The sequence below is a fragment of the Leopardus geoffroyi genome, chromosome C1 (genome assembly GCF_018350155.1).
Source record: "Leopardus geoffroyi isolate Oge1 chromosome C1, O.geoffroyi_Oge1_pat1.0, whole genome shotgun sequence".
Lineage (NCBI taxonomy): Eukaryota > Metazoa > Chordata > Mammalia > Carnivora > Felidae > Leopardus > Leopardus geoffroyi.
Genome location: NC_059328.1, coordinates 12,498,448 through 12,505,642, shown reverse-complemented (window position 1 = coordinate 12,505,642; position 7,195 = coordinate 12,498,448). Strand labels below are relative to the sequence as shown.

The 7,195-nt window shown below is 57.7% G+C and overlaps 1 long non-coding RNA gene across 1 annotated transcript; it reads left to right on the top strand.

The window, feature by feature from the left end:
* The first annotated feature begins 2,489 nt into the window (after window positions 1-2,489).
* LOC123599934 lies at window positions 2,490-4,517 on the top strand. Its single transcript, XR_006713364.1, has 2 exons — window positions 2,490-3,042; window positions 4,147-4,517. It is a non-coding gene; the product is annotated as an uncharacterized LOC123599934 (long non-coding RNA).
* The last annotated feature ends 2,678 nt before the right edge of the window (window positions 4,518-7,195 follow it).

Below are 7,195 nucleotides of genomic sequence, written 5' to 3'. Positions count from 1 at the left end.
AGTTGTACGCAGATTTTCCACTGTGCGGGGTGTCTGCGCCCCTAACCCCCACGTCGTTCAAGGGTCAACTCTAATCTTGTGTTGTTTAACTGAAGACAACACAGAATCTCGAAAGCAACGGCGAAACACACACCTACAACATGTGTTTCACGTTTTTGACCCTCCCTGCATCACTATGAGGAAACTGAGGTTCAGAGAGGTTCGTTCGCGTGCCCGATGTCACACAGCCGGTAGGAAGTAAAGTCAGGGTTCAAAGCCAGACCATCAGGCTCCAAAATGTGGACTTTTGTCCTTGATGGAGATGTTGCTCTACCAACCTGCCCGGAGAGGGAAAGAGAAGACAAGGACTTTTTATTTATTTACTTATTTTTTGGTCTCCTTTAGGTAGATGGAGGCAGCATACGGTTCAGCCCGCCCCCATCCCCCAGCTTGGCTGGAAGGCTGACCTGGCCCCCAGCCTCCCTGCTGCCCGCTGCCTCCCCCTCCCAACCCCGGGAGCAGGGCTCATCCGGGGATCAGGGCAGTCTCGGTTTCAGGGTGGGGTAGGCATGGGGGCATCCCGGGGGCCCCCCCCAGGCGCCCGCTCCTGCCGTGAGCTGCAGCCTGACTCAGGGGAGCCAAGTTTCCAGATGCACTGGCACCCCAGCTCAGGCCAAAAGCCTCGACCGGCCCTTCCCAGGAGAAGCTGGGACACAGACCGTGACCCCACCAGGAACATTAGGTCTGGGGGAGCAGGGAGAGCGTAGGAAGGCAGGGAGGAGCTGCCTTTCCTCTGGAGCCACAATCAGCTGGAATGTGAACCCGGACCTTGAGTATGATCATCGTCACCAGGTAATAATAACAATAAAGGGAAATTATAATATAGCACAACCACATGCCCCACACTGTTCTTGGGTGTTTTACATGTATCGTCTCAATTTTCACAACTGCCCTATGGAAGGGGTGGTTAAAATTATCCCCATACCACAGATGAGAAAACTGAGGCACAGAGAGGTGAAGTCACGAGTTCGTGGTCACCAAGCTAGTCGGTGGCGGACTCACGAATCCTGAGCCAGGCGGGGCTAAGGGTTTCACGTGATCATTTTGTTAAATACAAAATCCTTAGGGGCGTTATTATAGCCAATTTGTAGAAGAGAAAAATTGAGGGTCTGAGGGGCAAATCGCCAGGCCCAAGATCACACAGTTAGGAATGTATGGGCCAGGTCCTGGGCTCTTAACCACAGGTGACCTGGTTTCCAAACAGCAAGGGAAGCCCCTCTCCTTTGTCCAGATGCCTCCTGAGGGCAGGGGCGGAATCGTGGAGCTGAGGCGCCCTCTGCTGGCCTCGGCGAAAAGGACACCAAGAGGACTAGGGATGCTGAGCCCATTAAGGGCATGATCCCTTCCCCGATGGGCGCGCAGTCCCCTGACGGGAAATGGACCGTTTAAGAGAGGGGTAAGCACAGGACTCGGGAGCAATACCCGACCAAGATTGGGTGGTCTGGAAAGGCTTCCTGGAGGAGGTGTCCTGCATTGAGAGATGGGTAGCCTGATTCAGAAATGCAATTCACTGAGGCCAAAACCGTTTAGGTTCGAGCGGCCAGAGCCACCGGCAAGGGCCACCCTGAAAAGCTGGACTCCTGGTTTCAGCTCAGGTCATGGTCTCAAGGTTCGTGAGTTCCAGCCCTTCATCAGGCTCCTCGAGCCTGAGGACACAAGAGGAAATCCCGGTCGGGTGGGGGAGGTGGAGGAAGGCGCTGCACGGGCGGAGCAGGCAGAAACGGGAACCACGAGTTGGAGGGAGCCTCAGTCAGCAAAGGCAGAGAGAGAGAAGCAGGAGCTGGGCCGCGATCTGGCCGCCTGGGAACTTGTTGGAAACGCAGATAATCGACCCCCAGATGCAGCTCAGAGGACCACCGCTCTGAGCCATCCCTGAGAGTCCTGCTCCGATCCGGACTCCCCCAAACCAACTCCCTGCTAGTTCCCTTCACAAACCAGGTGAGGGGCGCCTGGGTGACTCAGTCGGTTAAGCGTCCGACTTGATTTCGGCTCGGGCCACCATCTCACAGTTCGTGAGTTCGAGCCCCGCGTTGGGCTCTGCGCTGACAGTGCGGAGCCTGCTGGGGATTCTCCCTCTCCCTCTCTGTGCCCCCTCCCCCCCCCACCAAAATAAATACACTTAAAAAAAAAAGCAGGTGAGCTCGCGAGCACACAGGCTGGCCTGCATTCTGAGAACCGTGTGGCCCTGTATCACGATTTTGTGGGTTCCTAGTAACATGCTGACATTCGCTGCAGGGTCGCCCCCATTCTCCATCCTCCCACAGAGCACCAGCGGTGGCGCACCTGCGCTCCAGACCCGGAGACAGACTGGCCGAGCTGGAGGAACTCGGCCCAGGCTCCCAGAGCAAGGACCCAGCCCGGCAGCAGCAGGTTCTGGAACACAGGTGTCCCCACTCCTTCCCACTGCCTGGCCCTAAGCTGGACCCACTGCATGGGGGTGACGAGCTCTTCTCTCCCCCCGCCCTTGGTTTCCTCGTCCTTGCAACGGTGGGATGCCAAAAAGATCGTAAGCTCATTTCCCGTTCTAAAGCTAGCGGAAGTCCTACTGCCGGGGACCCAGCGGTCACGCCTTCCTTCTGGCCACAACCGTGCAGAGCGGGAGACAAGCTCCTGCGGGTTAGGAGGAAGTGCAGAATGTGCCAGTAAGTGCTGGGGAGAGGGAGACAGCAGAGAAGGGGACAGGCGTGGGTGGCACTTTTGTTTCGGCTGCCTGGAGGAGGTGACATCTGAGCGGAGACCGAGGGCGATGAGGGCTTGGAGGAACTCGGATATGTGGGAGCAGCACATTCCAGCCAGATGGGACAGCAAGGGCAACATCTCTGAGGCAGGAGCTTAGCCTGTCCAAGGGGCAGGAGGAGGCGAGGAGGCCGGGCGGCCGGACCAGAGAGAGCAGGGGTAAAGCGAAGCAGAAAGACGATCAGGAGTGTAGGGAAAAATCACGAAAGACCGAAATGTCATGAGAGTCTCGACTAGCTGCCTGCCTACCCGTTTCTGGCCTCTAAGGTAACTTGGGACTCTACCCGATAGTGACGCACATCTCGTGCATTAAAATGTAAATTGTGTCCCGGGCATGCGATTGATTTAAAGGTTCACCTGCATGGAGATTGGGTAGGTTGCACTGAACTAGTTGGGGGCAGGAAGGGTTTGCCTGGATAATACCATGGGATGGACGGACAGAAGGAAAGGAGGGAGATGGGAGGGAAGGAGGGAGAGGAGGAAGGAGGGAGGGAGGGAGGGAGGGAGGGAGGGAAGAAAGGGAGGGAAGGAAGGAAGGGAGGGGAGGAAGAAAGGGAGGGAGGGAGGGAAGGAAGGAAGGAAGGAGGAAGGGAGGGAGGGAGGGAGGGAAGGAAGGAAGGAAGAAGGGAGGGGAGGAAGAAAGGGAGGGAGGGAGGGAGGGAAGGAAGGAAGGAAGGAAAGAAGGTAGGAAGGAAGGAAGGAAGGAAGGAAGAGGGGAGGGAGGAGGGAAGGAAGGGTTTGGCTTTTCAGCTCTTCAAATCCGGGAGCTTTCAGAACAAACTAGAACCTTGGGCCCTTTATCAGAACCCAAAGGAGAAGAGGCCTCACACAGACCAGTCCTGGGGGCTAATTATTTGATGTGTCTGGCTCACGTCTCTCAATCCATACGAGTCAAGTTGCGGTCTAACCTGTTCTCTCTCTGCTGCTTGTTCAAAGCAACGTGCGCTCTTCCTACGGCCATGGTGCCACCTGCAGACGCCCCCACCCCCACCCCCACCCCCACCCCTGAGAGTGGTGTTTTAGGGGTTTGCGGGGGCCCCGGGGGCACAACGCACTGTAAGTAACGAAGGCAGAATTGAGCAGACGAGCCTCTTCCTTCGCAGCCACCGCGCGTGCGTTCATGCTCGCTCGTGCGCCTACTTCTTTAATCTTCCCCAGACATTTGCAAGAAAACGTCAAACTTTGGAGGAATACTGGAGTGGGTCCGGCACCAAGCAAGAAGTCAACAGAGGACGTCTCCGGATCCCAGCCCTTTGCTCCTTCCTCCTTCCTGGCTCCCAGTGCTGCCCGCACAGCATAACCACCCGACGTGAATTGGCCCTCACACCTGCGTGGGGGGAACGACCTTGACGTTTGGTTTTATCTCTGCAGAGTTCAACATCATGAGGCCATTAGGCGGCCAGGCTCGGCATCGCCATTTGGAGCTAAAACAGAGAGTTAGCCTCTACGGGGCCAGCCAACGACCGGCCACACGCGCGCTGCCTTCTGGGGACCTCCCATCCCTGGGTGCCTCGGAACCTCAGGGCTCACAGAGGCTAACGGCGAGCTGGAGGTCACACGGCCATCTTCTGCCGGGCCAGGATCGGAGGCCAGACTCGCCCTCCTTCCCCTTCCCTGGGGAGATTTGGATCCGTTTTCATCAACCGCGACATCGCTCTCTGGTCGGCCCCTTCAACGGTATAGGGGGAGCCAGGTAAGTCTCTCGGAGCCCCCCCGTCCCCCACTGAGAGTTTATAACAGTGGGGGAAAAAAAAGCTCTGGAAAAAAAAAAAAACCCTCTAGATAGGAAACACGTGCCCATAAAGTGGGTTTCAGGGTAGCGATCAAAGCTACACATCTGGTTCTGGTCACCTCCCCCATCGGGGCCCCACTCCAGCCCCCCCCCCCCTCCTGCTGCCACAGATGAAAATAATCCCGAACAGTAACTCCGTGGTGCTCAGCTGCGGAGGGAGGCGATCGTGCTCCCAGGGAACATCTGGCAGGTGTCTGGAGACGTTTGGGGGTCAGGTGGGAGAGGCAGATGTTACCGGCACCTAGCGGGTGGGGGTCAGGGAGGCTGTGCCACGTAGCACCATGGCCCCCACGAAGAAGACCCACCCGGCCCCCAATGTCAGGAGGGCCTGAACACTCTGCACTGCGAGGGCTATTTGCACACCCAGGGGCCATTTTCAGGAGCTAAGTGGGGAGGAAGGATCCTTGGCGAAGAGAACGGTTCCGAGTGAAGACAAGTTTCTCCGGGTTTATCCACAACGAGAGGCAAAGATCCCCACCCTCGCACCCATTTCTTGTCCCTCAGCTCGGAGAAAACCACTGGCTGTCTCCTCCTTTACCTCCGGCCTTAGATGTGTCATCCCAAAGTCAAGACTGTGGGGCATGAGATCCGACCGGTCAGGGCCACCCGCCCGCCGCCTTCCAAACCCTCCCGCATCACTTACGCGTCCCCGGTGCCGGGCTCGGCCTGGCACCGTTGACGGAAACGGCAAAGCACGTGGGTCCCACCCCCAAAGAGGTTACTTCTTCCCTCAAGGAGACGGTCACGGAGAGACATTACCCCCTACAAGGCGGTTTCTCCTGTAAAAGAAAAAAAATTATTCATGGCACTTGTCAAAGGGCAGCAAGGCAGGCTTGACTCGGGGGCACTACGGCCGTGAATGGAGGGTTCCATTGCAGGGGACTCTGCAGGAGGGGACAGAGACTGGGCTCAAGCAAGGGACCCAGCGAGAGAAGGTGGGCAGGCAAAGACAAGGAGCAGGGTGGGTGTGGATGGATGGAGAGTTTCCAAGAGGAAATATCGGGGGTGGGGGTGGCGGGGGGCGGCGGGATTCTGGCTTAAGCAACAATGAAGGAAGAGGGCACAATTGTCTTCCTTCCGAACACTTCTGGGCTCGGGGCACCAAACGTGTGGGAGACACCAGCCACGCGTCCTGCGATGTACCTCGGTTCCGACGCTATCTACCTGGATGGCATCAGATCCCAGCCGGGCAGGGCTCCGTCCTAAAAGACAGCCCCCGCTTCAGAAGCCAACCGTGGGCCAGGTTGTCACCTGCACCCCTGGCCCGGCTGGCTGCAGGTTGGAGGTTCCCCACCCCCTCCGCGGGTTGGGTTAATTTGCTCACAGAACTCACAGAACGTGACGTACTCGATCGCTGAGTTATCACAGGATGTGGCTTGGGAAGAGCAGGATAGGAGGGAGGGGGCACGGGGCAGGGTGTACGGGAAGGGGAGGAGCTTCTGAGCCTGCCCTACCCCCCCCAGGGGCCATCCCTCCCCCACCCCAGCACCTCCACACCCACCAACCCACAAGCTCTCTGAATCTCGGGCCCCTGAGCCCTGTCCTTTGGGGGTTTACTGGAGGCTTCATTACATTGGGATGGATGAAAACATTGGCCATAGGTGATTGAACGCCTTCTCCAGCCCCTCTCCCCACCCCGAGGTCCTGGGGGCAGGGCTGAACGTCGGAAGCTTCCAAGCTTGTTAGTTTCTCCCAGCACCCAGCCCCCATCTCAGGGCCTTTCCAAAACTGACCTCAGTAACATAAACTCAGGGGTGGCTGAAAAGCACCTGTCACAGGTAACAGAAGACCAAGCCATTTCAGGAACTGAGGACAGAAGTAAACATCACAACAAAAGATGCCCCTGCCGATGGCTCTTCTATAGGAAATTGCAAGGGTTTCAGGGTCTCTGGGCCAGAACCGGAGGAAGACCAAATGCATTTCTTCTTCTAAATCGCCCTATCACACACCCACCTAGTTGGAGTCCCACTGAAGGCAGGCCAGGGTGACCAGACATCCCCAGGGCAGTGGCGGGGCGTGAGGAACCCCATCAGACATGGGGGGTGATCAGACGTGGCGAATGAGGGCTCTTGGCTGAGCCGGTTCAGCGGGGTTCTTGCAGAGGACGCAGGACAGTGCAGAGACACTGGAACGTGGAAACCCAGAGGTCAGCACCTCACGGGGAAGGATTCAGAGGAAGCTGCGCAGGATCTGGGCAAGGAGAGGCTCGCTGTCACCGCCAGCTGCTGACCCCTGGGCGATGCGACACAAAGTGGCAAAGACCCAGAGCCTGGAGTCTGGTGACATGGGCAGAAGACAAGTGAAGGTCCAGGTGACGCAGGCTTGAGAGAATGGCTTCCTGGAGGAGGCGGCATAGATGGGACTGGGGAGCAAGGAGCAGAAGTCCTAATGCCCTCGACGGCCACGTGGCGGGGGGAAGCCATCCCCGCTCTCTGGCGACCTCATGGTCAGATGGCAAAGGGTTAGAGCCCCGTGAGCCTTACTCATCGCAAAAAGGCACTAAGAGGGGCGCCTGAGTGGCTCAGTCGGTTAAGCGTCCTACTCTTGATTTCAGCTCAGGTCACGATCTTGTGGTTCATGGGATCGAGCCCCACTTCGGGCTCCATGCTGACAGTGTGGAGACTGCTT